Source organism: Heloderma suspectum, chromosome 3 (assembly GCF_057233095.1).
Source record: "Heloderma suspectum isolate Gila_16-S chromosome 3, 16-S_ref, whole genome shotgun sequence".
NCBI classification, from domain to species: Eukaryota; Metazoa; Chordata; class Lepidosauria; order Squamata; family Helodermatidae; genus Heloderma; species Heloderma suspectum.
Window position 1 is genome coordinate 239,022,993 of NC_139460.1, and position 27,385 is coordinate 239,050,377.

The following is a 27,385-nucleotide window of genomic DNA, read 5'->3' on the forward strand; positions in this document are numbered from 1 at the left end:
GGAAAAATCTGGTTTTTCAGATTTTAAAACATTAACTTGTTTCCACTAAAAGGGGGCTAGTAACCTCTCTGGAGTTTGCCTATTACAGTGCTTTCTGAATATGCATAGGTAACAGGCATAATCGCCATAGTGACATAGTGACAAGGAAGCCTATGTAACTGTACCGAGAAAAGAACAACACACAGGAATTTTCTTCCTTTCAGTTCTTATGGCACCAAAACATACTTAGATCTCAGCCTAAGAGCTGTTTCTGATATTAATAATTTCCACTCATGGCAAGTCGTTTCTGTGATGATGAACAGAATGTTGGAACTGGAAGGACCTACACCCATTTTGGCTTGTAAATCAGACATTAGTAGGTAGAGGCACCTGTGGGATTCCCAATGAGTGCATTTCTGCTTCAGAAGAGCCAAGTTATAAATCCTTCTGTCCTTATGATTTCTCTTTCCAGTATTAAACAAAATCTCTCTTTTCTATGCTAGATTCAGTGTGATGGAAATGTGGCACAAAGGTGGATATCTATTTGCTCCAATGGGAGCTTCCCCCCATGGAAACCACAGGCTCAGTTTTGACTGAGCCCACAGCAGGGGGCAAAGAGGTAAACCCATTACCCACACACTTCAAGATCCCTGTCCAGATCTCACCCCTCAGCAATGGCTATTTCTGAAAGAAAAATCTTTCACTTAAGGGCAAACTACATGATTAATGTCATGTGTAGGTTCAGCCTAAGATTGTAAGTCTGAGATCAGGTGCTATATCTTTTATATTCAGTGCCTAGTTACTATAGGTACTTTAGAAATAATAATAGTAGTAACCTTTATTATAAGTCACACAAATAATTACTACACTGCTGATACAGATACATATGCCTGTGTAAGAGTTTTAGATTAGTAGCAGCAAATGATAGCTCCTCTCAAGTGCACTTATGTACTAATAAGTAATTTTAAATTAACATGATTCTACTCTTAAGAGTTTGTGTGGTGTAGCCAGTGTGGTGTAGTGCAGGGGTGGGCAGAAGGTAGATCTCCAGATGTTTTGGTCTTCAACTCCCAGCATTCATGACCATTGGCCATGCTAGCAGGGGCTTCTGGGAGATGAGGTCCAAAACATCTGGAGATTTACCTTCTGCTCAGACCTGGTGGAGTGTGAGTGTCAGATTAAGACTGGCAAGGCCCAGTTTCAAATCCTCACTTAGTCATGAAACTCCATGAGTGACCTGTGCTAAATCACCACCTCTCAGCCTAACTTACCTGAAAGGGTTGTTGTGGGGAAAATGAGGGAGAAGAATGTATGTTATTGCCTTGAGCTCTTTGGATGAAAGGTGGGATGATGATGATGATGATGATAATAATATAATTATGTCCCTATTTTCACCCTTGGTACCAACATCACTTAGAGGGTATTACACATTTTACTCCAAATTGTTGCAGGAAAAATAAATTTATGTCAGGTCTGAAAGATCTGAAAACATGAGCTAGAAAGTATGGTGTGTAAATTGCTTTCTAAATAAAATTCCTTTTCAAAATGTATCCTATGAGACATCATCTTCTTTTGAATGGACAGCATATTTAATCCAAAGCAGGAACAAAGAAAACGTAACATTTTCAAATTACATGCTTAATTAGTGGGGCCGGTCAGGTGTTTTACTGAGAGGATAGTCTTAAAATCCATTGTGGTAAATGTAAATCCGATCCTATCATTTAATCCTTTTTTTAAACCATGGGAGTAGGTGGCAGTCACTTCTCAAACAAAGTTAATTTATTCTTGATCCACCCAGAACTATACATAACCAGAGAAGAATAAAGGCTGAATTTGTGGGAGATGTATTTCCTTAGAGTCTCTAGGCAGTTATTGTAAATGATTTTTGTAAGCAAAGCACTAACTCAAAATGGTGCTTAGATCAAGACTGTAATAACAGTCAAAACAGTGATCAGTGTGGTACAGTACATAAGAAGATTCAGGTTTGAAAGTTCAAAGATTCAGGTTTAAATCAATACTTAGCAATGAAGCTTAGTGGCTGACCTTGGGTGATCTCTCGTCCAGTTCACAGTTGATTGTGAGAATAAAGAAATGTGTAAAGTATTTTGCATTTTAATGGCCATAGTAAGAATAATACCCAGAGGGGCATCATATATATAAAAAACAATGGACAGTGCACTTGTATACATGCATACTCAGAAGAAAGGGAGGGAGCAATCCTATGGCCGCCAGTCAGTGGCTAGACAGCCATAGGATATCTGGTTTCCCAGGAATCAACCTCAGAGCCTGTGCTCTGAGGTCGGTTCCAGGTGAACCAACCTCCCCCCACTTCTGCACTGCCTTGGAGGCGGTGTGGAACAGCCCTGTCCTCCGCGCTCGCAAGAGGAGTGTGGAGCGGCTGAAAAGGGGTGTGTCTAGGGGCGTTCCAGGGCCAGGAGGGCAGAAATGCCTGTACGACACATCCAATGTGTCGTACAGCAGCCTCCTCCCCCGCTCCACCTTCCCGCGGCTAGTCAGCTGAAATCGGCTGTCTAGCTGCAAATGCAGGGCAGGAGAAGCGTGGAGGGAACGATCCCCTCCGTGCTTCTCCTGCCCTGCATTGGATAGGCGGTTGCCTCTGAATTCAGAGGTGGCCGCCTATCTGCATAGGATTGTGCCCTAAATTGAGTTCAGTGGGACTTAGTGAGTGCATATAGGATTGCAAATTTACAGAGCAATCCAAAGTGGGCCAGGGAGGATCACCATGGCAGATCCACTGCCACATTCCAAGTCCTGCTGGTTCATGTCAGCCAGGGTGGAAGTTACAGAGCAACAATGGTTTTTGTTTTTTGCTGGGTGGGTTTTGTTTTGTTTTTGTATTTTTCACTATGCCAGCTGCAGGCTGATGTAGCTGATGGGCTCAGATCAAGTCTGTCCAAGGGAAACAGAGTAGCTTTGGATCCTGCGAATCAAAGGCTGCCTCTTTCCTGCCCTCTCCCTGCCCACAGAATGCCCCAGTTTGGGGCTTTCCGCTAGCCACAGTGCTGGCAGAACTGCCAGTGGGAGCATACGGCTCTTGTGGGCACAGTGGGGACTTCCGTCATAGTGACCCCCCCACACCAACACACTAGCGCTGCTCCTTTCTACCAGTGGAGGTTGTTCTACCAGACAGTCACCAATATGCCATCATAACAAGGGGGGGAGAGTAGTAATGTTTGCAGACTTAATCATAAAATATCTATAAAAGCAAGCAGAGGTCTATGTAGACAAAAGACAAATTATAGGCTACTCAGATCATTCATGCCTCTGATCATTACCCCACTGCATATCATTCATCAGCTTTGCATTGAGCTCATTATATTTCATTACATTTAATTAGAATTCTGCCTTGAAATGGGCAGGTCTGAGGAAGCCTCCCTTCATCTTTAAAGATGCCTCAGGGTGCTCACTGGATGTTAATTTTGGCTTTTCTTGCTCTAAAACCCACATCTGCCTTGCAAGCAGCCTCATCAGCAGGTCAGTGTGGCATAGGTGAAAAACCCCGCAAGCAAGGCAAAATAAATAAATAAATAAATCCCACTTGGCTCTAATATGAGGAACCAGGAAAGGAACAGAAACACTGGGTGGATGTCAAACGATGGGTGAAAGAGGTGGCGACAGAGAAGCAGCACTTTGAACTGTGCAGCACCCTTCCCTTCTGTGTCCAGCACCTGGGCATTGGAGCTGATGCTCTATCTCTCCCAAGGGGCTGGGTGCAAAAACCTCCACCAGCAAGGCTGGAGGCAGGGAACTGTCGGCACTGAACCTGTACCCCCAGACTAAAGAGGCAAGTGGGGGAGAGATCTTTACGACAATGGAACAAGAAGCGCATTGGAGTATTATCTGGATTTTCATGAAATCAACTTTGGTCCATCAGGGACACACAAAGCAAGATAAGCCGAGTGTACTGTACTTTTAAAATATGGTTTTCAGGGTCCACACAGCACTTGAAAAGAAAATACTTCTGGGTAGGGCGAGGGGAGTAGAACTGAATATCATCAAACTGGCAGGGGCCGCTCAACCAATGAGAGAGGCTTGTTTCCTGGCCCATGTCCAGGCTCAAGCCTGCTACTACATTAGTATGAATGGAGAGCAACTATTTTTTTCTATGTGTGCAGATTTCCCCGAAGAAGCCAACGCCCCCAATTATCCAGTGCAGCTCCCTATGAGAGCATCCCACTCCCCAATTTCACTGCATTCCAGCAATCTGCTATGGAGTTATTGCTCCCATCCCATTCTTCCCCATGTGCACACTTTTGCCTTAAGAAGCCAGAATCCCTAGTTCTCAAGTGCAGCACCTGAAGGCTCCCTATGAGAGCCCATTCCACCCCATTTTGGCACACCGTTGTGGAGTTATTGCTTCCATGCACACCCCTTTCTCCTTCTCTGGGCACTTTCTCCTTACTTGCAATGACAGGCTCCCAAGACCTTGCCAGATTGGAGGAGGATCAAGAAACAACATCAAAGAAGCGACTTTACATACTATCAGAAATGCATTTTAACACAACAGTATAGAAGTGAAGTACTACAAACATCAGAGAAGTGCATCATAACGGGAGCTAATTACTGGCGAAATAGGAATGCAGGGCAATTCTGAAGGCTGGAAAGGCTCAGTGAGGTCACAGCCAGGTGAAAGACACACCCCTGGGCAGGGCTATCATGCCGAAGTAAATGCAGAGGACAGGGGCACAGAGCACCAGAAACACAGAGAACCTGAATTAAAGAAATAAAATGGAGTAAAAGTAGTCTCAGAAAATTGGGCTTTTCCACGAGAAATCTTCTGGGTGGCTGCAGATTGGCCACAACATCATCTGCTGTGAACAACCTTGAAATGCTCCCAGTTCACAGCAAATCCCCTGTGAGGTCAGCCCCCAGGCACAAGTCCATGCTAGTAGTCCACAGATACTATAGAGCCTTGGGAGATGATCTATAGCTGAAGCATGCTACATTCTTAGCAATGCTTGGCTTGTTCGTTCATTCAGTTCTCTGCCTCTGCAGCTTGCACTGAATCTGAAGCAAGAAAAACAAACAGGAAGGCACAAATCACGGAGGGAAATAGGCAAGAGTCCTCCAGGAAAATGTTTATTAGGCCCAATGCATTTCAGAATAAAGCCTTCTCCAGGGCCACTGTAAACCTCTTGAATAACAATTCTCAGTCTGGTCTGTAAAGCCCTGTTGCAGCAGCTGCAGCAGTGCTGAGAATTGTTATTCAAGAGGTTTACAATGCCCCTGAAGAAGGATTTATTCCAAAATGTGTTGGGCCTAATAAATGTTTCCCTGTGGACTTGGGAAGCCTTTTTCTTCCCCTGTGCTGAATCCGAGGGCAATACGGGAGCAGTGGGCATCTATCTATCTGCACTGATTCCCTGCCTTTCTTTATGTTTTTAATAAGATCTGAACTACATGGATTACTTTGAAGATGTAGCTAGCAGTGACATCTTTTTTTTCTCTAAAGTAAGTGCAAAGGCCCCAATCTGATTGGGATCCTACCATGAGGAGTAGGAGGGCATTAACCCGTTGCACCCACTGTACAATCCATTGTTTTAATGGATTACTTTTATATTTATTTATTTTTGGCAATGAAAATTACAGATCTGGATTGGGACCACAGCAGGGGGTAGAGGAGAGGCAATATGGAATGGAAAAATAGGGAGCCAACTACAGAAACTGAATAACATGGTAGGAGTGCACTCCATTCTTTCTTATTATTTCTCACAATAACTTTTTGTCCAGAAACGAGTCCGTGGGCTGGTGTGCATGATTAAATAAGCCACCGTGCCACACACAGGCAGCCATTGTGAATATTCATGCTACGGACACGGCTTGTCATATAATTCGAACTCAGGTGGTAGGGATTGTGTGAGGGTTAAACAACCCTTGCATAACCCATGGCCTGTTCTAGGGTTATGCAAGGGTTGTTTAACCCTCGCACAACTCCCGTTGCCTGGGTTCGGATGACACAGCAAACTGCAGATGTGGCTTGAATTTTCAAAAACTGCTTGGCATGCACTGGCATGTGCCACAGCTCACCATGGAACAAGCCATGGTGGGCCACCATGATCATGCAAACAAGGTCATTGTGTCTGCCACAGCATATCTCCTATATGATTCCACATAGTTTCTTGTTGCTTTGCCCAAGCCCTATAGCCTCCTTTCCAGTTTTTTTCATCCATCCCATTCCCTCTCCCGCATATCTTCCTCATTATTCCTTCTTGCCCCACCCAGTTCCAAGGATGCAGCTCCATTATATTCTTTGAAAACTACTTAATGAGATCTGCAATTGACAATAGGATTTATTTCTGAACTGGCACTGCCAATTTGCATTCATTCCTTTCTTTCTACAGCATTCATGCCACTAATTTCTACATGTGATGCAATCAAATTTGCATTAAATGTTTATAAAGCACCGATACCAGCCTCGGTGTTGCCTCCAACCTGAAGAGGAAGCATATAAACAAACTGGGAGTACATGGGCAGTTATAGGGCCAGCTCCAGGCTTTTGAGGGCTCTTGGGTATGACACCCTCAATGATCCTCCTTCCTCAGCAAGTCTACCTACTCATTGCCATTTAGGGATGGTGGAGAATTCCACCACGGATTTCAGTGAGACCGAATGCACTGGCATTCGGCCCCCTGAAACCTGTGGCAGAACGGCCTCCCACCCCGCGCCCCCACCCGCAGATTCCCCCCCGGGACGAAGCTTACCTGGGGCGGATGTTCCGGTGGCTGTGGCGGTGGCTGCGGCTGGTCTTTCGACTGGCTGCTGCGGCCGCCATTTGCATCTGCTGTTTGTCATGATAGGCTATGTAAGTATTTACGTAGCCTATCACGGCAAGCAAAACAACAACAACAACAGCGTATGCAAATGGTGGTGGCCACGGCGGCCGCCATTTGTGTTCCCTTTTTTCGCTGTTTTAGCCTACGTAAATATTTATGTAAGCTATTACGGCAAAAAAAAGGGGAACGCAAATAGCGTAGTGGGCGTTCCCTGTTTTTTTCACTGTAATAGCCTACGTAAATATTTACGTAGGATAAAACAGCGAAAAATAGGGAACGCAAATGGCGGCCGCCGTGGCTGCCGCCATTTGCGTACGCTGTTTTTTTGGGGGCCTGCCGTGATAGGCTACGTAAATACTTACGTAGCCTATCACGACAGCCTGGCTGGAAGCAAATGGCGGCTGCTACGGTGGCCGCTATTTGCATCCGCAGCAGCCCATCGGCGGCCGGAACTCCGGCTGCGGATGGCCCTGGCCAGCTGCTCTGCGGAGCCGCTGCGGAGCAGAACTGGCCAGGCAGGATTCCGGGCGGGAGGCCCGGATCACCTCCCCCGCGTCGAGGATTCCGGGGGGAGGGATGGAATACCTCCCCCCCACCGCGAATCACATCCTTGAAAAGGTAAGTGACTTTTGTGCATCCCTACTGCCATTGTCACCAGCTCTTATGGTTCCTCGTCTTCTTTCTCATTTTTTCAACCACTTACTTGCTTGACAGGCAGAGAGCCAGTAAACAGCTAGCAGCCAGTGGCATTTCCTGCTCATCCTTACCACCACCATGTTGTCTGAGCCAAAGTAAGAGGCAGGTGAACAAGCAGGTTGCAACGGTGAAGAGGAAGAGCAAGTGCAGGCGACCCTTGTCAGTGGACCCCTGCTTGGCTGTGGGCTAATAGCTGGTGGGCACCTAACTGCCCCTGCACTGTCCTCAACTTCAGTACTGCCCACAAGCCATTGGAGCTGGAAGTCCAAGACAAAGTGTGCAGTATGTGAGGGCTGGAGCAATTGTAACTGTAAGCCATTGTAAGCAACCACAATATTTGAGAATGTAGAACATCTTTACAGGTTATATGGAATGCAAATTAAGGGAGGAGCCCTGATAACCATGACTAAATTTGTAAGAGTCTTAATTCTTCTCCGAAATGTAAGGGTGTTTTTTTTTTTTAAACTTAGACTTTGTAAAATACTTCCATTGCGATTATGCCTGTTTATGAGTAGAACTGAAAGAATATCTATGATGAAGCAGGGCACACACAATTCTCCTTGCTCCTATGTAGACTGAACTAATTTTGGTAAGACTTGTGGATTACATAAAGAGAAGTGCTAGCAGCCTGTGGCATTCAAATGAGTCAAATGTTTCCATCATAGAGATGTCTGGGATGTCTGGAAAGCCAACAACAGCTCTCTGCCCTCTGTCCTTTGGCTACCCAGAATTAAATGTTTCTCTACAGCTAGAACACTGCTGCTGCATGAATCCAGTATGTCTCAATCAAGTTGTCTTGAAGCCAACAAACAAAAAGCAAAACAAACCTTTGCACTTCAATTTTGGATTCTTCTTCTTTTGTCGAGTCTCTTTGTTGTTAACAGGCCTTTCTGAGATTGCCATTTATTTTACTAGCCATACAAGGGTTTTGTTAGACTTTGAGATGGAAATGACTTACTTTCTGGTTATTATATTTTCACTTGCTGCATTTTTCACTTTCTGATTTGCCTCTGATGGATTTGAGTAATAAAACCCTTACAGAAAAGCTTAATACATGTCTATTCAGAATGAAGTCCCATTGAGTCCAATAGGGCTTACTCCCAGGGAAGTGGGTATAGAGTTGCAGTGTAGTCATCTCAGTTGGCAAGGGCAAACTATTTAACAGTGATTTTCTTTGTTCTTAAGATCAACAGACCCAGACAGGCAGGCAAAAGCCTGAACATATGACAAGATCAACTTTTATTTTATTTTGCTTTCCACTGAATTCCTATCTTTTGAAGACTTGTTAAACTGCTTTATTTTGGGGTGGGTTTTTAGCAGCAAGGGTTTGTGGACTTCTGTTATGTATTTCATATAGCTATATGTTAATAGCTTTTTATTTGGCTAAGGAAGTGGTTTTCCACGTGCAGCCTGCAGGCTGTATGTGGCCCCCTGGCCAATTTTCCATCCCCCTGCCCCCAGACCACTGCTGAATTTCCTGACAAAATGTGTCACTGTGGTAGCAGCAAAAAGGTGGTGATTTTCCTTTAAAACAACAAGACGCATGGAGAGAACACACTTTGTTTTCAAGCAAAATCGTGTTCCCAGAAGCCTCAGAGTTGTAGTCCAACATACCTGGAGGGCCACTGGGTTGGGAAGGCTGTTCTAGGGTGTACTTTCTGTTGATGAGGGGTGATGGTGAGGCAAACAGGTCTGGCCAGCGTACTCACATCAATGTTGCGAACAGTGGAGTCTTCTTCAGGGTTGCATGACAGATTCTCAGGGCTTCCTCAACCACCGAATTGATGTGGAAAGGGCTTCCTGGAGGTGGTGAAGCTGAAACACATAGGTAGAAGCACTGAATGAGTAGATGGCCTAACAAAGCCTGACATTATTTTACTTGCTGTGTATTTCATTCTTAGAACAGCGGATTTTCATGATAAGCACATCAATGTTTTGTATCTTTCATGCCTTTCAAATTATAAAATGGGATGGATTTTTCTGTAGAATGGAGAATGATATCTCTCTTGCTCTTGTTTCTTACAAGAATCACATCTGTGTCTCTTTCAAGCTATAATTCCACCCCCACCCTCGCAGAAGAGATCCGGCTGAGGCTTTGGTACTGCCATATGCTAGTGACACAAATTGTGTGGGTGACTAACAAGAGCAACTGAGTTGTTGGAGGCCAAAGTATGAGTTTAAAGCCATCTAAGTGCAACCACCGTTCAATAAATTTACAGCCTGGGAGTCACAGGATAGGATGCGTGACAAGGAGATTTCATATGTAGCAATTAACTAGAAAATTGTTCATAAGCAAAACGTTTCCTTCCTTCCTTTATTTATTTAAATAATTTTTATCCCACTCTTCAGCCAAAAATAACAGATTAAACATAAAAAAGACAAAGAATGCATTGTGGGCTATTAAACGGAGGCATAATCTAGACAAGACAGAATACTTTTGCTTAGTAGGAAAGCTGATCTGGGCTTGGAGTTATAGACACGGTGTGCACAATCACCAGGTGGTTAACAAGCCACAGGCACTTGTTAACCCTGTTGAGCATACTGGTCACATGCCCGATTTGTCGTCCGAACCTGCCAAGGGTAGGTTGCTGCTATGGTTAACAAACCACCCCAGAAGGACTTGGCTGGTGCTGGTAAGAGCAGCTGCACTCTTCCCAGTGCGAGCCACTCATCACTAGCATTTCTGCTATAATCTCCGACTTGGACATAGGGGAATTCCTCCAGGAGGTGGAGCTTGAAGGCCATGTCCTACCCCTTGGAGGAACCTAAGGAGGCTCTGCATTCCTGCTTTAGTCGGTGCAAATGCAATGGCCACAGTGGTTTCTGGTGTTCACATCTCACAGTATATTACATCAGTTCTTTTTATTTGCACTGGTTTGCATTGCTTTTATCATGCAATCATCCTGTCTCATTCATGGAATTTTAGGAGGGGTGGCGGTCCACACATTGTAATTTTATATTGGTAACCTTCCTGTTTTCCCTTCACTTCTTGAAGCTCTTTTCTTTCTTTCCACAACTAATCTGTCAAGGAAGAAAAAATGGAATAGCTGCACAATGCCTTTTGATTTGTTGTGCTAGGGACCTTCTGTCTGGAAGCACCTTGAATGGATATGGCATACAAAACTAGCTTCAGGAGCCCCAAAAGTTTCTTCAAGCTGCAAGCAAGTAAGAGTAATATCCAAAGTGGCCCATAGATGCTCAATGGAATTTGGACCATCAAGGCCATGGTTTGGCTGGCTCCAAGGATTTTATGCAGGAGATGGAATCAACATGGGGATACCTCTTTTTCTAACTCATTCCTATGCATGTTTACTTGGAAATAAGTCCAGATGCAAAAATGGATCAGCATCCTGCTGAAACGAGGGGTTATGGCTGTTTTGGGTAGTGACTGTTCAGGTTCTATGTGATTTTTAGTGGTCTTAGCTGCCCAGTCTTTGCAAACTGCATGCCACCTGTTCAGATGAGGATTCAGATAGCAGAAACAGAGAGTTCTAAACTAATAGACAACCCCCTCTCACCTTACACTCTAGCATTGCCTTCTCATATTACTTCCATGTAGGAAAGGCATGCATAATTACATGTGAGATGAATATGTACAGGTATTTTCTACCACATATATACCTTGGGCCAATTGTGCAGACATTTGACAGTTCATTACACTTGTATACTTTTTCCTACACAGGCAAATACGCCTATAGGGCAATTGCCATGAGTGAAGTGGACTTCGCTATTTAGTATCCTAAATAAGAGGTGACTGGGCAGAAACGTGTTGGGAAGTTACACTCTCAGTTCCAAAACTCTTTACTCCTAGAATCTCTGTAGGGGAATGGGGGGATTATGTATTAGTTTGGCCAATGTGTTTTCCCAAACCTGTGCCTGCTGAGGCAACATGAACAGGAAGGGCATTTGTAGGGGAGATTTGGCAGGTGAAATGTGCTTGAACCTACTCTTGCTTGGTAATTCTCCTCTATAACTGCTGTCAGGATTTTTTCCTTTGCTCAGCTTACTTCTGGTCTTAGAGAGAGGAGGGGATGGTGGATAATTCCCCTTTGCTAATTATTGTCTGCAAAAGCCCTCTGCACTGCATTAGTTTTACAGTGATATGGGGAATCCATTTGTCTTGTATGTGCCCCCCCTGCCCTAAATACAATTTCTCAATAATGAGTTAAAGGCAATGCTCAAAAAGCATTATTTTTCTCTAACAGGCTCGAGAGATATGTTTTTATCAGAAGCTGCCCCTAAATTTTAGATTTCTCTTGCCCAAGCTGCACATTTTTCAGAAGCAGCATAAGACATTTGAATTCAAATGGGCTTTTGGTGGTCATGAAGAGACAGGGACAGAGTAGGAAAATTAGCATATTACTATCATCCCAAAGTTGGTACTACTCAAGCATGTCTAAATGATTGACTGTGAAGGGTGCTTGCAGAGACTGGCGGGTTACAGATTGGCTGTGGCTTAGATGGAGGGCTGTGAGGGTGCATGGCTTGGTAAGAGTGTCAGGGACTTGGTGGGTCAGATTAGACCTGCATGCTGGGTGTTCCCAACCTGCTTTATGTGTTCCTTCCAGTGCTGAAACCTAGCTCAATTTAAGTACTGGACATTTTGTACCTATTCCACATGATACCACTTCCAGCACTACTGGTTGAAGCAGAGTGGGTAGAAGGTGGATCTAAATCTACTTGTAGATTGCTGACCAATGAGAACTCTGGGTAACAATGAGTTGATATTTGAGGGCTGCCCCTCCCATGAAGCAGAATAAATCCCTTGCCTCAAGCAGTGTATCTGGAAGGGCTCTGGACTGAATGAGCCCCACCACCACTGGGAAGGCCATGTGCCTTCCCTGCTGCTGCTGCCAGGCCCACACTGATGCCTTGCTCTGACGACAGGGTGAGTGGGCAGGCTGGGTGGGCAGCAGGCAAGTGAATGGTGTAGTTCTCCAGAAAAGCAAGCTGATGTCTCAGAGACGGGTCCCCAGAGCGAGGCATTGTCGGCTACTCTCCTCCTGCAGAAAGCAGCCAGTGCATGGTCCAATCTACATGGAACGGAATGAGAAGCGCTTTCTGGTTATATTTGGATTTTCATGAAATCGCTTTGATCTGTAAGCGGCACACGAAACAAGAAAAATGGAGTATGCACTACCTAAAAACCTGCTTTTACGGGTCACACAGCACTTGAAACTTCGGGGTTGGGTGAATGGTGTCCAGGGAACAGAATTGAACGTCATCAAACCCAGAGATGCTGCTCAGCAAATGAGAGAGGCTTGTTCCCTGCCCCTGTCCACACTCTACTGCACAGGGAAGCTTAATGGAAATGCTGAATTAAGCCCCTGTAGTTTACCCCACACCTCTCCCATCTCATCCACCATTGGGCTATTGTGAATGCCTGGAACAGTGCTACTGCACTATTCTGAATGGGAAATACAGGCTGCATACTGTGAATGGGAAAAGCAGCTACTCTGCTATTGTGATTGCCCAAAACAGCGCTACTGCAATACTGTGAATGGGAAAAAGAGGCTAGATATTGTAAATGGGAAAGCAGCCCTACTGTAAATGTGGAAAAAGAGGGAATGGAGGAAAAAAAAAGGGAGTGGCCCCACCCCTTGACCAGATCACTGTCAGATCACAGCCAGGTCACAGAAATAGGCACACCAAGGATTTAATGCGGGGGGACGGGGCACAGTGCAGTAGAACTGTGTGGGAGCCATGTTTAAGGAAAAAAGATTTTCTGAAAATGCGCCTTTTCCAGAGGGAAGCTGTGTGGTTGCTGCAGATCGGCAACAGTGTCATCTGTCGCAAACAACCCTGATGTGCTGTGTCGTTCTGCACTAAACCAGCCTTGTAGATTGGGCTTAGATCTGTGGAGCGGCCTCTCACCCAATGCCTCCCTCTGAGGACCCCACAGAGCAAGGCATCAGGCAGACTGTCTGGGGTGTCCTCCTGCTTTCCTCTTGTGGTTGCAGGAAAGCAGTTGGTGCGGCTCTTCAGAGAGCCTCCCAGGCCCCAATGCTTTGCTTTGAGGAGTTAGTGTAGAGAAATAATAATTTTCTGATGATTTGTTTATGGGTTTACTTCAAATCACCTATTCACAATTTTGACAGGTTCCCAATTTCTGCCTACTAAAATTTGCCATAGGTCAGGAGATGTGATTGCCTTGATGCTGAGAAGTATATGTGTGTGTAAAATTAGCACAACAACTACAGTGACAATAGTTTAAAATGAAATAAAGTATTTTTCTTATAAAGTTTCATTATTCAGAAATAGAAAGAAAAGATAATCTGTTGATGGAGCCTATGTCCCTCCTTCACCAAAAACAAGTTCTCTTAGAGACAGGATAGAAGGAAGGAACACCCCTCCCCTCTACCATGAAATCTCCTTTTATACAGAGAGCCAGTGTAGTGTAGTGGTGAGAGTGACGGACTGGGAGCAGGGAGATCTGGGTTCTAGTCCCCACTTGGCCATGGAAGCTCACTGGGTGATTTTAGGCCAGTCACAGACTCTCAGCCCAACCTACCTCACAAGGTTATTGTTGTGCGAATAAAACAGAGAGGAGGAGGAGGAGAATGAAAGCCACCTTGGGTTCCTTGCAAGAGGAAAAAAGGTGGGATATAAATGCGATAAATAAATAATACCTTTTACCTAAGCCAGTTATTATGCACAATTATGCCTTAGGCTTAGAGTAAGAGCCCCTTACTCTAAATAAGTGCCCCCCCATCTACTAACGTCACTGGTGACGTCTTTGTTAATTCCAGAGAAACTCAAAAAGTCCTCAACTTCTCCTTAAGCATCCTGTCCCTGTACCCTGCAGCTAGATACTTACCTTAAAATGGTGCATTAACCACAAAGTTTCCCCTTAAACTTCTCTGTTTAGCAAAGTCAAGTGACCCTGCTTCCCAACAGTCATTTCCCAAAATTTACTTTGGTTCAAACTAGGTGGGACTGGTGGGAGATTCAGGACAGATAAGAGAAAGTACTTCTTCACATAGTCCATAGTTAAACTATGGAATTCACTACCACAAGACGTAGTGATGGCCACAATATTGGATAGCTTTAAAAGGGGGTTGGACATATTCTTGGAGCAGGAGGCTATCAGTGGCTACTAGTCCTTATGGCTCTATGCTGCCTTCAGTATCAGAGGCAGTATGCCTATGTATACCAGTTGCTGGGGAACATGGGTGTGAGGGTGCTGTTGCACTGATGTTCTGCCTGTGGTTTCTCATGGGTAGCTGCTTGGCTGCTGTATGAACAAAATGCCAGACTAGATGGTCTAATCCAGCATGGCTCTTCTTATGTTCTTAGGCCTATAGAACCAATCTTTGATTAGGCCCACAGAGCCAATCTTTGGCTGCTTCAGCTATCCATCCCATACCTATTTATACTTTTATGTTTTCTACGCTGCTCTTATTTGTAAGCAAATCCTTTTGGCAGGTTCATATAGCCTTCTGCCTTAAATAAGCTCAATTACAATGCCTTTTAAAACTTCTTACATGAGGTGATCCTGGATCCTACCTGAGCTGCTGCAGCACAGGTAGATGCCTCACTTTGGGGAAGGACTACTCAGAACAAGGCACTAGGGAGAGGGGGAACCAGGGACGGTGGGGAGGTGGCAGGGGGAGAGGGTAGAGGGGTGACTTCCCACCTCTGGCCACAGGATGTCTTGCACCAGCCATGAATTTTTGTGTGGAAGGCCTGTGAGCTCCATTCAGTTCTGGTACTACAAATTCCTGACTTCAGAATTCTTTTAATTCCAAGTCTGTGTCTTTTGTGCCAGGCTCTGGTGTGGTTGGTAGATCTCGAAGTTCTAGTAAAAAAGGAAGTAGACTCTGCAAACCTGGGGTCTGTATGGCCCTGGCTTAAAGTACTGAACAAGTAAAAATTAGTGTGCTGCACACTATATTTGGATCATGTGACAGCAGCACTTAGATGTATTTTTCCTGCCTGTTCATCTGTGCATGTGCAACTGTGTCATGTGAGGGTCCGGGCATGCTCATTCCTACACAAGGGTGCTTTCCTCTGAGGATTTAATGGCATGTGAAGCTGCCCTTGGGAGAAAATAAGATCTCTTATAGAATTTTAGGTTGTTAACTGGTGAGTGGAAGTGTTTGGAGAGATGGGCAGCAGCTTACGTCGCAGCGCTGTGTAACTATATTTACCCACTTTTGAAACAGGTAACTGCTGCAGGGAACTCTTGATTTGGGCGAGGCTCATGCCATGCCCATATGCGTTTCCCCTCTCCCCCTTCGTAACCTTGGCCTTCCACGGTATCCTTCTTTGGGGATACCGAAGGCTGTGGGGAAGGGCCTCTAGCTGACGCCACAAAATAACGCGGTCCAGTTTTCTTCGCGGCGTTGTCGCGGCGGTTCCACCCTTGGCTCTGGCGGCCGCAACTCCTGTTCTGGAAAGCGGCGAGGAACTTTCATCAAACTTCCTTTATTTTTAGCCTGCGCCGGGGCTTTGCGGACGCTGGTTGCCAGTCCTCGGGGGACTCGAGGGCGGCTGCAGCGTGCTCGGAAAGTCGTCGCCCGCAGCTTTGGGCTGGGCTCTGCTGGTGCTTGGCTTGTGGCGCTCGCCGCCGTTGCTGGTAGCGACTGGCTGGCGGTGGCTGACGGACGGCCGCCGCCTCCTTTCAGCCCCGAACGAGCGCGAGGAAGCAGCGCCAGCCGCCGTAACGCCAGGCTATTAGCTTCGGCAGTTTGCTGAGGGGAGGCGGCAGGTCGGACGCGCCACGCCCCCCTCCCTCTTGCTCGCTTTCTCTCTTCCCCTCCGCCCCTCCTTCCCTCACCCGCTGCGTGGTGCAGCGCGCGGCTGAGGAGCGAGCGAGCGTTTGGAGGCGCAGCACCGCCGCGAGCCGGGGCGGAGGAGGGTTGGCGGCGGTGGCTGCAAGCCGACTCGACCCTCCCCTGCTCAGCCCCTCCACGGGAAAGTGCGAGGAGAAGACAGAAAAGCAGAAGGAAAAGAGGCGTGAGCGGAGAGGAAGAGCGCAGCGCAGCGCAGCGCGCCAAGCAGGCGGGAGCCTGCGCGAGGGAAGGAAGCGGCAGGGGCGGGCGACGGGGATGCTCTGAGGCTCGCGAGCCCCGCTGAGGGGGAGAAGTTGCTGCCGAGGGAGGAGGCCGCCGCACGTGCCCACCAGCGTATTGTCTCGGACCTGCAGCGCTCGGCGCGGGGAAAGCGCCCCGCAAGGTCAGTATCGAGAGAGCGGCGAAGGCGAGAGTCGTCGCGCCGGCGGCGGCGCCACCCAGGGTCTCCTCCTCACTTTGTGGGAAGTTGTGCGGAGTAAGTCACTTGCGGGGAGGTGAGGTGGGGGCGTGGGGGGGGGGAGAACGCGAGGGTTTCAGTCGCGGCGCGGTCCCGTGCGCACGCGTAGGAGTGTGACACATGCCTGGGAGGTGGGTAGCGGGGGCGCAGCGCACTGCCCATCCCGAGAGCGCGGGGTGGGGTGGGGGCGCAGAAGAAAGCCTCGTTGTGCCACAGCGGAGCGGAGCGTGACCGACCGGGCATGGGGAAGCGTGGGTGAAAACACGCAGGAGACGCCTTTGTCTCTGGGTAGTAGCCCATGTTAGTGCTGCTTAGAGTAGAGCCACTGAAATGAATGGGACTTGTCAGTCGTGACGTCTCCAGTGGTCTAAGTGGGACTAAGATTGGATACTACCGTCTGCACCCTCCTGGCAAGACACACGTGTAGGATTAAAAAACAAAACTAGCTTGACCCGTGTCTTAGTCAATTGTTGTATTCTTCCAAGGAACTCAAGGCAGCATACGTGCGGAGTTACCCGGTGAGCCTCATAGTTGAGCAGGGATTTTAACCCAGTATACCGTACTGACTAAAAAGCTGTGGTGGCTGTATGTTGTATGTCAGAAATTCAAAAAGGTTAGAATAACCATTGTATTTTATTTATTTATTTATTTATTTGATTTATTAGCCGCCCATCTGGCCAGCTACCCTGCTGCTCTAGGCGGCATGCAATACTAATAACAATTTTACATAATGCAAACTTACGCAGGGCTATGGGAGTGTTGTAGTTGGTGATGAATGTGAGTGAATTGTGTTTGCAAAATTCCATCACAATTTACTGGTTCTTTCTACCCTTTTCAGTCTGCTTTCACCACTGGCTGTTGTACTACTGCTACCTGCTTAACACCAGCAGTAGGATAGAGAAATCAGATACACAATGTGCTGACATGGAATGACATCAAAAGCCTGGTCTTGATTGGGATATTTGCACTAACACTTGCAGAATGCTGAGTTCGCATGCTGCAGATGTAGCTGTATGTAGAAATTATATATGCAGGTGGGATGCTTGATTGTAGATATGTAGAATTCTTGACATGAGGTAGTGGAATAGTGGACATTCAGTTAGGATCATATAGGCAATCATTGATACAGAAATATATACACAGGAGTATACTTAAAATGATATTCTTCCATATTATATATTACATATGAAAGTACATATGATATATATGAGGTTCTGTCATACGTTATAATATGCACAGAAAACACTGTATTGTTAATCAGCAGTATTGACTTTATCATGACCCGGGGCATTTTTATTTTACTGTGTTCAATACTGCGCACATTTATGAACAACGTTTCTGCTATATCATTCGAGCTTTTGAATGAATACCAGCTTTAATAAGCTCTCTTGATATGTGATATTATTAATAATCTTTACAGTATATTAGATGATCTAATAAGTGGTTCAGAGGCATCTGTACAGGATGGAAAGGGGGTGCCTATGTGGGTTTATCTGGATATGGATGCATGTGTGTCGTTGATTTGTGAATGTGTCCAGAGGTGGTGTTTCTAAGTAGTAGGGATGTACAAAAGTCACTTACCTTTTCATGAAAGTTGATTCGAGGTGGGGGGGAGGCGCTCTGTCCCTCCCCCCGAAATTCTGGCCAGGGGGGAGGTGCTCTGTCCCTCCCCCCTGAAATTCTGGCCGGGGAGGGAGGCGCTCCGTCCCTCCCCCCCCGAATCCTGGCCGGCCGGGTCCGCAAATGGCGGCGGCCGTAGCCGCCGCCATTTGCGTCCCTGCAATCAGCCATGATAGGCTACATAAATGTTTATGTAGCCTAGCATGGCTGAGTAAAAAAACACACAAAAAAACGCATGTACGCAAATGGCGCCCATGGGCGCCGCCATTTGCGTACGCGCGTTTTTTTTTTTTTTACTCAGCCGTGATAGGCTATGTAAACATTTACGTAGCCTATCACAGTATTTTTTAAAAATCTAGCCGTGATAGGCTACGTAAATCTTTACGTAGCCTATCATTTTTTTTCTTTTTTTTTACTGGAAATGGCGGCAGCGGCAGCCTGTTGGAAGACCGGTCGCCGCCGCCGCCAGAGCCGTCGCTGCCAGGAAGATTCACCCAAGGTAAGTCCCGTCCCGGGGGGTGGCGGGGGGGTAGCAGACCGTTTTGCCGCTGATTTCGGGGGCCCGAATGCACTGGCATTCAGCCTCCCCGAGATTCGTGGCGAAATTCTCTGACATCCCTAATTAGTAGTGTTTGGGGTGTTTGATAGTGTGAGGAGAGCTGTGACTCTGCACACAGTTTTGGTCGGTTGCTTGATTAGACTTCTTGCCAAAAAAGCTTTCTGGTTCATTTGTCTTTAAATGGCAGAACCAGTCACACCATTTATAGAAAGGTAATTTGCGGAACGTTCTGACACAGAGCCCTTAGTCACTGACTAGTGTATATGGTAGTGGTGTTCACAGTGACAACTTGCTGATGAACTTGAGATGTTTTTAACTCTCTCCTCCTTTCCATCTTCTGTAAAACAGAGCATGACAGCGACTTCATGGAAAAAGGCATTACAAAAGGCAGGAAAGCAGAGCATTATTTTGCATTTGTCATGAACCACTAACTCCTTTACTAAGTAAGGTTTTAAAATCACCCTTCCCATTGCTTAATAACTTCTAGATAATAGCAGTGATGTGTGCAGTTTGTTGTGCCTATTTCTTAATAGACACATCCATTTGCACGTTGTAAGCAGGAAGAAGGCAAAAGGAGAAGGGGATGGCAGAGGATGAGATGGCTAGATAGCACTGATGCAATGAATATGAACCTGAGCACACTCTGGGAGAGAGCGGAGGACAGGAAGGCCTGGCGTGCTATGGTCCATGGGGTCACGAAGAGTCGGACATGACTTAACGACTGAACAGCAACAACAACAAGGGGCACTTGGCTTAAATAAAAAAAGTAACAGAGCCCTTTCAAAATGTTATCTGTCTGGAGAAAGGCCTTGGAGGAGCTGCATAATAATGATGATAATGTATTTTTGCTGTCATCTTGCTGGGGTTTATGTTAGGTTCAGCCCAATGTGGCTGAGAATAGTTGATTAGCTAATTACATCATATTTAAGGCAATTTTTCTGGGAAGAATGGTGAAACAGCTTGTATCTGAGAAAGGGATTGGTTTTTTTTCCATTTAACTTGGGTACGATAGATACAGTATGCCTTCAGGTAAAAGTATTATGTGGATATGACTATTTGCAAATGAATATATTTAGATAGTAATGAAGGATGCTTGTTGAATGGATAGTTTTAACAGTTCATTTTATTTGGCTTCAAAATTCAGTAACAAGTTATTAAGGGAGCAATCCTATGGCCGATAGTCAGCAGCTAGATGGCCATAGGATATGTGGTTTTCTGGGAACCGACCTTGGAGCCCACGCTCTGAGGTTGGTTTCTGGAGAACCGACCTTCCCCCCTTCTGTGCTGCATCGCAGACAGTGTGGAAGAGCCCCCTGCTTTGCTCTCAGAAGAGGAATGTGGAGTGGCCAAAATGGGGAGTTCTGGGACGCGGAAGGCAGAAATGCTGGTAAGACACATCCTATGTGTCGTCCAGCAGCCTCCTCCCCTGCTTCACCTTCCCGCGGCTAGACAGCTGAAATCAGCTGTCTAGCTGCAAATGCAGGGCAGGAGAAGCATGGAGGGAGTGATCCCCTCCATGCTTCTCCTGCCCTGTATTGGATAGACAGTCACCTCTGAGTTTGGAAGCGCCCGCCTATCCCCATAGGTCTGCGCCCTAAATGGCATAAAATTTTTGATCAGCTAATTACTATCTAAACATAAGCATTGCTATGTATCTTTTCATTTTACCCCTATAGAATGAGAGTTGACCTTTAGATCATGTTATTATTGGTAGACTTGAAAGACAAATATTGGTAAACTTACTTCTTTGGGATCTTCATATACAGAATACTGGCATTTATTTTTAATTCATAAGCCATGACTTCCAAGACTTCTTCCAACTATTTTACATTTCGTATTAATTAATACCTATTCTGGATTTGTAAAGAAGTGAAGAACCTTCATTGTCTGGAACCATACGCACATCAAATACATAACTCCCTTGTTTTCTGACATGAAAAGCCATCAGCAGCTTGGGCTAATTGAAGGAACAATCCAGATACTGCATACGGTAGTGAAACTGTTCGCTACAATTTTTTTTCATCAAGAGTAAATATTTTGGAGGTATGACAGGGTCAGATGTGCTTATTTGTTCATTTTTCTCTAGACAAATGTTTCACTGACTGGTATTAGTCTTTAGACTTTCCTAAATTATTATGGAAAGGAACTCCTGAAACCACCAGTTATGGAAATTACTAGAGTTCATTAAATGTACTGGATATCATTGTTCAAAACTAGCCTTCTCATGGTAATGATCCAAATACTTTCACATGATATCCTAAAATATTCTGTCAAATTCTCTGTCATTATCTTATTCTCTCCTACAGTTGGGCACTGAGTCAAAATAGTCATTTGGCTCTTTACAAGCTAAGAGAAGAAAATTAATTTACATGGTAAAGAGAATGTTTTGCTTATATAAATGTCACCTAACACAACAGTATTTTAATGGACTTAGACCCTGAGGGGATCCAGGAAAACATTCCAGTGTTTATAAATATAGTCAACTTGGAGCCTAACCCTAAACTCTGAAGTCTACCATTTTACAGTTTAGAAGCTGGTACAAAGTTTAAACGAAAATCCAACTGTGGTTAATGCTGCTGACTTAGCTTTCCTGCATTTTTGCTTTGTTTTGTTGACTGTGGGTTTTGATATAATTGATATCTTGATAGTTGTGGTTTTAGTTGTTGGCTTTGAAATTGAAGCAAGTAAATATAAATTTGGAAACATCGTGAAAAGAATATTCAGGATTAGTCTTGAAAAGAATAATCAAAACTAGTGGTAGGTTTGAGAAACCAAATCTTGAGTGTAGTTTGTACGTTACAGACTACGTACTATTCAGAGGGTCTTTGCAAGGTCAACCAATGTTGTAGGGGAATTGGTAGTAAGGTGATTAAGGGAGCAATCCTATGGCCTCTAGTCAGCAGCTAGACGGTCATAGGATATGTCGGTTTCTGGGAACCTTGTAGGCCCCTTCCAACCCTACTCTTCTATAAGTATTCTGTGAACTGACCTTGGAGCCTGCGCTCCGAGGTTGGTTCCCTGAGAACTGACCTTCCCCCTCTCTCACGCTGCCTCACAGGCAGCTTGGAACGTCCCCACGCTCCGTGCTTGGAAGAGGAGCGTGGAGTGGCGAAAATGGGGCGTTACTGGGGGCATTCCGGGATGGGGAAGGTGGAAATGCCAGTACGACACATCCTATATGTCGTCCGGCAGCCGCTTCCCCCGCTCCGCCTTCCCGCAGCTAGACAGCCGGAATTGGCTGTCTAGCCACGAATGCAGGGCGGCTGAAGCGCGGAGGGGACGATCAGCCCTGTGCTTCTCCTGCCCTGCATTGGATAGGCAGTCGCCTCCAAGTCTGGAGATGGCCACCTATCCCAGTAGGATTTAGCCCTCCATTAGATGTTGCTGAAATGAGGACAGAAGATCCTGATGATAACTGCTTACCTTCAAGATGATGTAGAGTAGTAATCTGGAAAGTCCCCAGTTCATTATCGCCTAGTGCAGCCTTCTCCAATCTGATGACCTCCAGATATTATGGACGACAACTCCCATCATTCCCAACCGTTGGCCATGCTTGCTGGGAGTGATGGGAATTGTAGTGCATATCATCTGGAGGGCATCATGTTGGGGAAGACTGGCCTAGTTGCATGGGAGCAACTGCAGTGCTGTTCTTTGTTGCACCAGTGGGTAACATGAGACTCTCTGGACCATGTAAGAGGACCTTGCATTTTGTGGCTCTTCCCCATGCAAGCATCAACCCAGCTTATCAAGGGCATGGCATGGGCAGGGGCTGTAGCCTGGGGTCCTACCTCATGGTCTGGGATTTCACACATGACCCAGCAGTGCAAGAAGAAATGGTGCTGCAACAGCTACCATGCTGCCAGGAGTACCAGGGCTTTAGGCAGCCACCATCTCTGAGCTTCAGAACCCTGTTCTTCAGTATGGGAAATGATATTGGTCTACCTTGCAAACTTGTTTTATGGATTATTGAGAGAATGTATGTGAAGTACTATATGATTGCGAAGTATTGTTATAGTTATTGAACTCCCAGTATGTCTAAGCTGGCTAAAACCTGCTTATCCTAACGATAGCAGTCCTCAGGTAGCTGCCAAAGGCAGCAGAATCAAATTTCTAGGCAGCACTTGTGTCTTAAGTACCAGGGATTTTTGAGACCTGTTATATTTTCTATCACCACCTATCATCTACATTGCAATGTGTGATGAGATTTGTAGAGGCAGTAATGATGCCTCTGGCACCTGTTGCCTGGCTGATGTGATGTCATGGAATGACTATAAACATTCTGTCTGCTGAAGGAAGTTGTTAGTCATAGAAAATTCACAACAGTGCATCCTCTGTGACTTCAAGCAAAAGGTCAGTTCAGCTGAGGAAACCTCTCCACAAACTCCAAGGACAGGGCAAACTGTTTGGATAAGGTAGTCAGGCAGAATGAATAGTGGGAGACACAATATGAAGCGGTTGTGGGAGAAAGGGAAGGGAGCAGCTGGGAAACAAAGGGAGGAGTGGTTGGAAGACAGGGGCAGGGGAGGCAGTGAACTGAAAAACAAGAGACTGAAGAGAAGGGTAGGTGGAAGAGAAGGGTGCCTGAGGAAAGAGAGGCAGGGATAGGTATAAACAGTATATTTAGGTAAGGATCCATATCCATGAAGGGTAAGAGTTTTTCCTCAGAGGCAGCGCATCATCTCAGGGCAAATTCCCCCCCGGCAGACTCTTAAACCATAAAAGGACATGTTTTATTTGAGGTCAATTCCTCCTCTTCAGTCTTTTTTAAAAATAATCAGCCCTTGTATATACTATTTATATCTCTCCTTGTGTCCACTGTCCAGAATTAGCTGATAAGCATATATAGCATAACCCTTCCCCAAGTCTCATTTGTCCTTTTCTGATATAAATCAATAAGTGCTTTAGGAAATTGACATTAGGAAGGTTGTTGAGACAGGGACTAATCTTTCCCCTCACTTCTTACACTGGTGTCATCACTATCTGGAGCAGGGGAAAAGACATCCCCAACTTTTACTTACTGCCACAGAAGTCAGTGGAAACCCTTCAGTTCTAGGAGTAAACCTCACAGGGCTGCATCTGAAGACATCCTTTTGTTGGGGCAAGCATCTGCTCCTCATTCCAGATCCTGGCGACCCTAGAAGTGTCAGGAACAACTTTATTAGAACCCATCTAGCACCACCCCCACGCTTGCAAACTCAGACTTTCAACATAATCTTCTTTCTGTAGGGGCAGAACCTGTGTGTGCTTGGCTGTATATCATAAGGACCTCCCTCCTTCCTACCCACCCTGAGTTTGGTGTGCTGCCACCATGCTGGGGCTGTGCGTTGTGCTCGCCCTTGCATCCAACCATCTAACAGCCCTATCCCCAGTGCATGCTGGCTGTTAGGTACCGGATTATGAGGCATGGGAGGCCCTCATGTGAACTGGCAGGGTATGTAGCATTGCCTGTGACACAGTGGCAGCAACACATACAAAGCTCAAGAAGGCAGGAGGCAGGGGAAGACTCCTGCTGCACACACCAAGACATGCACTTGGTGAAGGTACATGTCTTGGTTATCAGCTAATTCTGAAGCACAGAAGAGTTGTTGAATCCAAACTGGCCCTTTATGTTATAGATACAAGTAGTAAATTTGTTTTTAAGAGTAAATTGATTCATCTTAACGGGATTAATGGTTTTTTCTTGGCAACTTCATAAATAAAAATTTTCCACATAGTTTCCTAAAAGATTGCTTTCCTTTCTTGAAAAAATACTTTTATTTTAAAACTCTCACAGAAAAACAAAATTCTCTGCGTTTCTAGAGGATTATCATTATTGGAAAAGTGAATATTTAATTGCTCAGCTTTAATGCAGCAAACATACTTTATGTATTTCTTTGAATCTCTCTAATTAATTATAGTACAACGGTTCATTCAGGCTTTGCAGGGAATGCTACTTTACCAATCAATGCTATGATTCATGATGTGATGTTCTCCCATGTTAAAAGGATGCATTTTATCAATGACTTTTTAGTCTTAGCTTTTTCTTGATGCCATTGGTGCAGAGTTTAACTTCTGCTGTTAAATTTTTTTCTAGTTGAAACTTCTAATTTCTTACAGGGCACTCCTATACACCTCTATTCAGAAATAAGTCCCGTGGAGTTCAGTGGTGCTTACTTCTAAGTAGACATGTATAGGACTGCACTGTTAGTTCAGTGGAACATATCCAACAATATGTAAGTGGACTGCTGTTCATTCAGTGAGATGTCCCTTCCCCTTCCTCCTCCTGCAGCCCCCTGTGCACCCCCCAGAGTTTGGAGCTGCAGGAGGGAGGGGGAGTCTGTTCCATCAGTGGTGTCTGTTCCACTGGTGGATGGACACTGTTGGATGCAATCATTATCGTTAAGGTTTTTGTTGCTGTTTAATTATGAATTATACTCTGATTTTTTTTTTTTTTAGTGAATTAAGAGGTCTGGGGTGGGGAAAGGAGTGGCTTCCTAAACAGGTGTTAAAATCACTTCCATTTGGATTGATCATAAGGGAATATTTGCATTTGATATATTTGTTTAATATGGGAATATTTGTATTCGGTGTAGCAACTGTCATACTTAATCATTCATATAGTAGATGGTAAGCTGGCAGGCAGGGTTTTGTTGTTGTTTGTACAGCATGTAGTTGGCTTTAGTGCTTCATAAATTCTTATGCGATAACTCCATTGCTTAACAGTAAGTGTGAACTTTTTCTGGTTCTATGTGATCTTAAAGTTTAGGCTTTTTTTTTTTTTAATTAAAAGGAACATTTATTTTTAGATACTGGAACTATTCTTGGATAAACAGATAATTTCTAAATTTATCATGCATTCACACATGGTGCATTCTTTATTGTTGTTGAACAAATGGAGGGTCAGGGTGGAAACTGAGCCGATAGAACCCCAGAGCAGTTCTGATTCTGAGGAGGATCAGCAATCCGTGGGAGAGGAGCCAGCTCATCCCTCACAGGCACAGCAGCTGGCAGAGATTCCTCCTGTTGGCATTCCTGAGATAGTGATCCTAGCAGTGAGAAAGTGCGTGAACGGGGCTTGCTTGACACTCGACGCAGACGCAAAGAGCGATGAGCGATGGAGGGTGCGGAAAGGAGGTGTAGCGCCCGTTTGGCGCTCAAGCAACGGCCGCCTCCCGTGGACCCAAGCGAAAGAGGGAGGATCTCTCCCTAGCCCAGAAGTTCAGGGTCTTCAAGTGACTCTCCTTCAAACGGGGATCAACTGCCTACTCGGTGCATAGGCCACTCTGCTGTTGCTTGCTTTAGTCACTGGTGATTAGCATCTGAAAGAGTCATTAAGTTGTAAAAGGATTAAAGCCTTGAAAAGAATCCTTTCGTCTGTGTCTTGAGTTGGCTATTGGAGTCTACTGAAAGAGGCTGTTAGGGCGCCTCCTGACATGGAAACATTTTGATGATTGGAATGTAAGGAGCCACACAGTCCTTTCAAATGCCTTTTTTTGTGTATGAATTTTTTTTGTGGAATGCCAGTTCTTAGCCTAGGTTGCACTTTCCTGCTCTGCCTAGGATCAGTGGCAGAGAATTAGGATACAAACCAGGTGTTGAGATTTTATTTTATAACTAGCAGAGCAGTACTGAAGCCCTGACACAGTATTAAGGGCATGGTATTTAAAATGGTTTCCCCTTAAAGCAGGGGTGGGGAACCTGTGGCCCTCCAATTGCTCTTGGACTACATCTCCCATAATTAGTGACCATTATGGCTGGTTAGGACTGATGGGAATTAGAGTCCAACAATATCCAGAGGGCCATAGGTTCCCCACCCTTGCCTTATTTTAATAAGGGCTTGTTATTTACAAGTTCCCTGGTGACTTGGACACCTGGTTTGGAGAACACTCCCCACCATAAGTCTAGCCCTTCAAAATGAAAAAAAAAAAAAAAAGCATTGGTCATGCTCAGTTCAGTGTTGACTGAAGTTTGGAAATGATAAAGTTACTACTTCTGTGACAGAAACTTCCTGCTTTGGTTTAGAAAGAGTCTGTTTTTCCTGTTTGTATTGATCAAGAAGACTCAGGCAATTAAAATGACAACTCAGCAGATTGTGTGTGGCCTGTGAATGTGATCTTTGTTTTTGGAGGGGCCTCCTAGCTCCTTCTATTTGCCCTTTCCTTGCCCTGAGGTTGAGTCATAAAGGAAGGTGTGAAGTGAACTCTTAATTAGATGGTTGCAATTGCTACAGCTGCCTTATGAGACAGTAGGCTAGAAATTGCTTTTGTATGGAGCATACCTGAGGGATATGCAGGGCTGCTTATGATTACTTGGTGAGTATAAAGGGTATTTTACTAATGCTCAGAGGCCATCTACTATTTCAGAGGCTAAGCCCTGGCAGTAACGATAAGTTCCGGCCTGTGTTCTAGCTCAGCCTTCTTCTGCCTGGTTCTCTCCAGATATTTTGGATGACCCTCTAAACCCCACCCAGCATGGCCAATGGTGAGGTATGATGGGAGTTGTAGTC

General features: G+C 45.4%; 1 protein-coding gene across 4 annotated transcripts in view; it reads left to right on the forward strand.

Moving 5' to 3' along the window:
* The first annotated feature begins 16,269 nt into the window (after positions 1-16,269).
* CHST15 (carbohydrate sulfotransferase 15) overlaps positions 16,270-27,385 on the forward strand; it is a 121,577-nt gene continuing 110,461 nt past the window's right edge. For 3 of the 4 annotated variants that reach the window (XM_084845969.1, XM_084845968.1, XM_084845966.1), the window contains exon 1: positions 16,270-16,646. The gene's annotated coding sequence lies outside the window, so the exon portion shown is untranslated. Of the gene's footprint in view, positions 16,740-27,385 lie in introns of all 4 variants that reach the window. The other variant, XM_084845967.1, reaches the window with a different exon arrangement.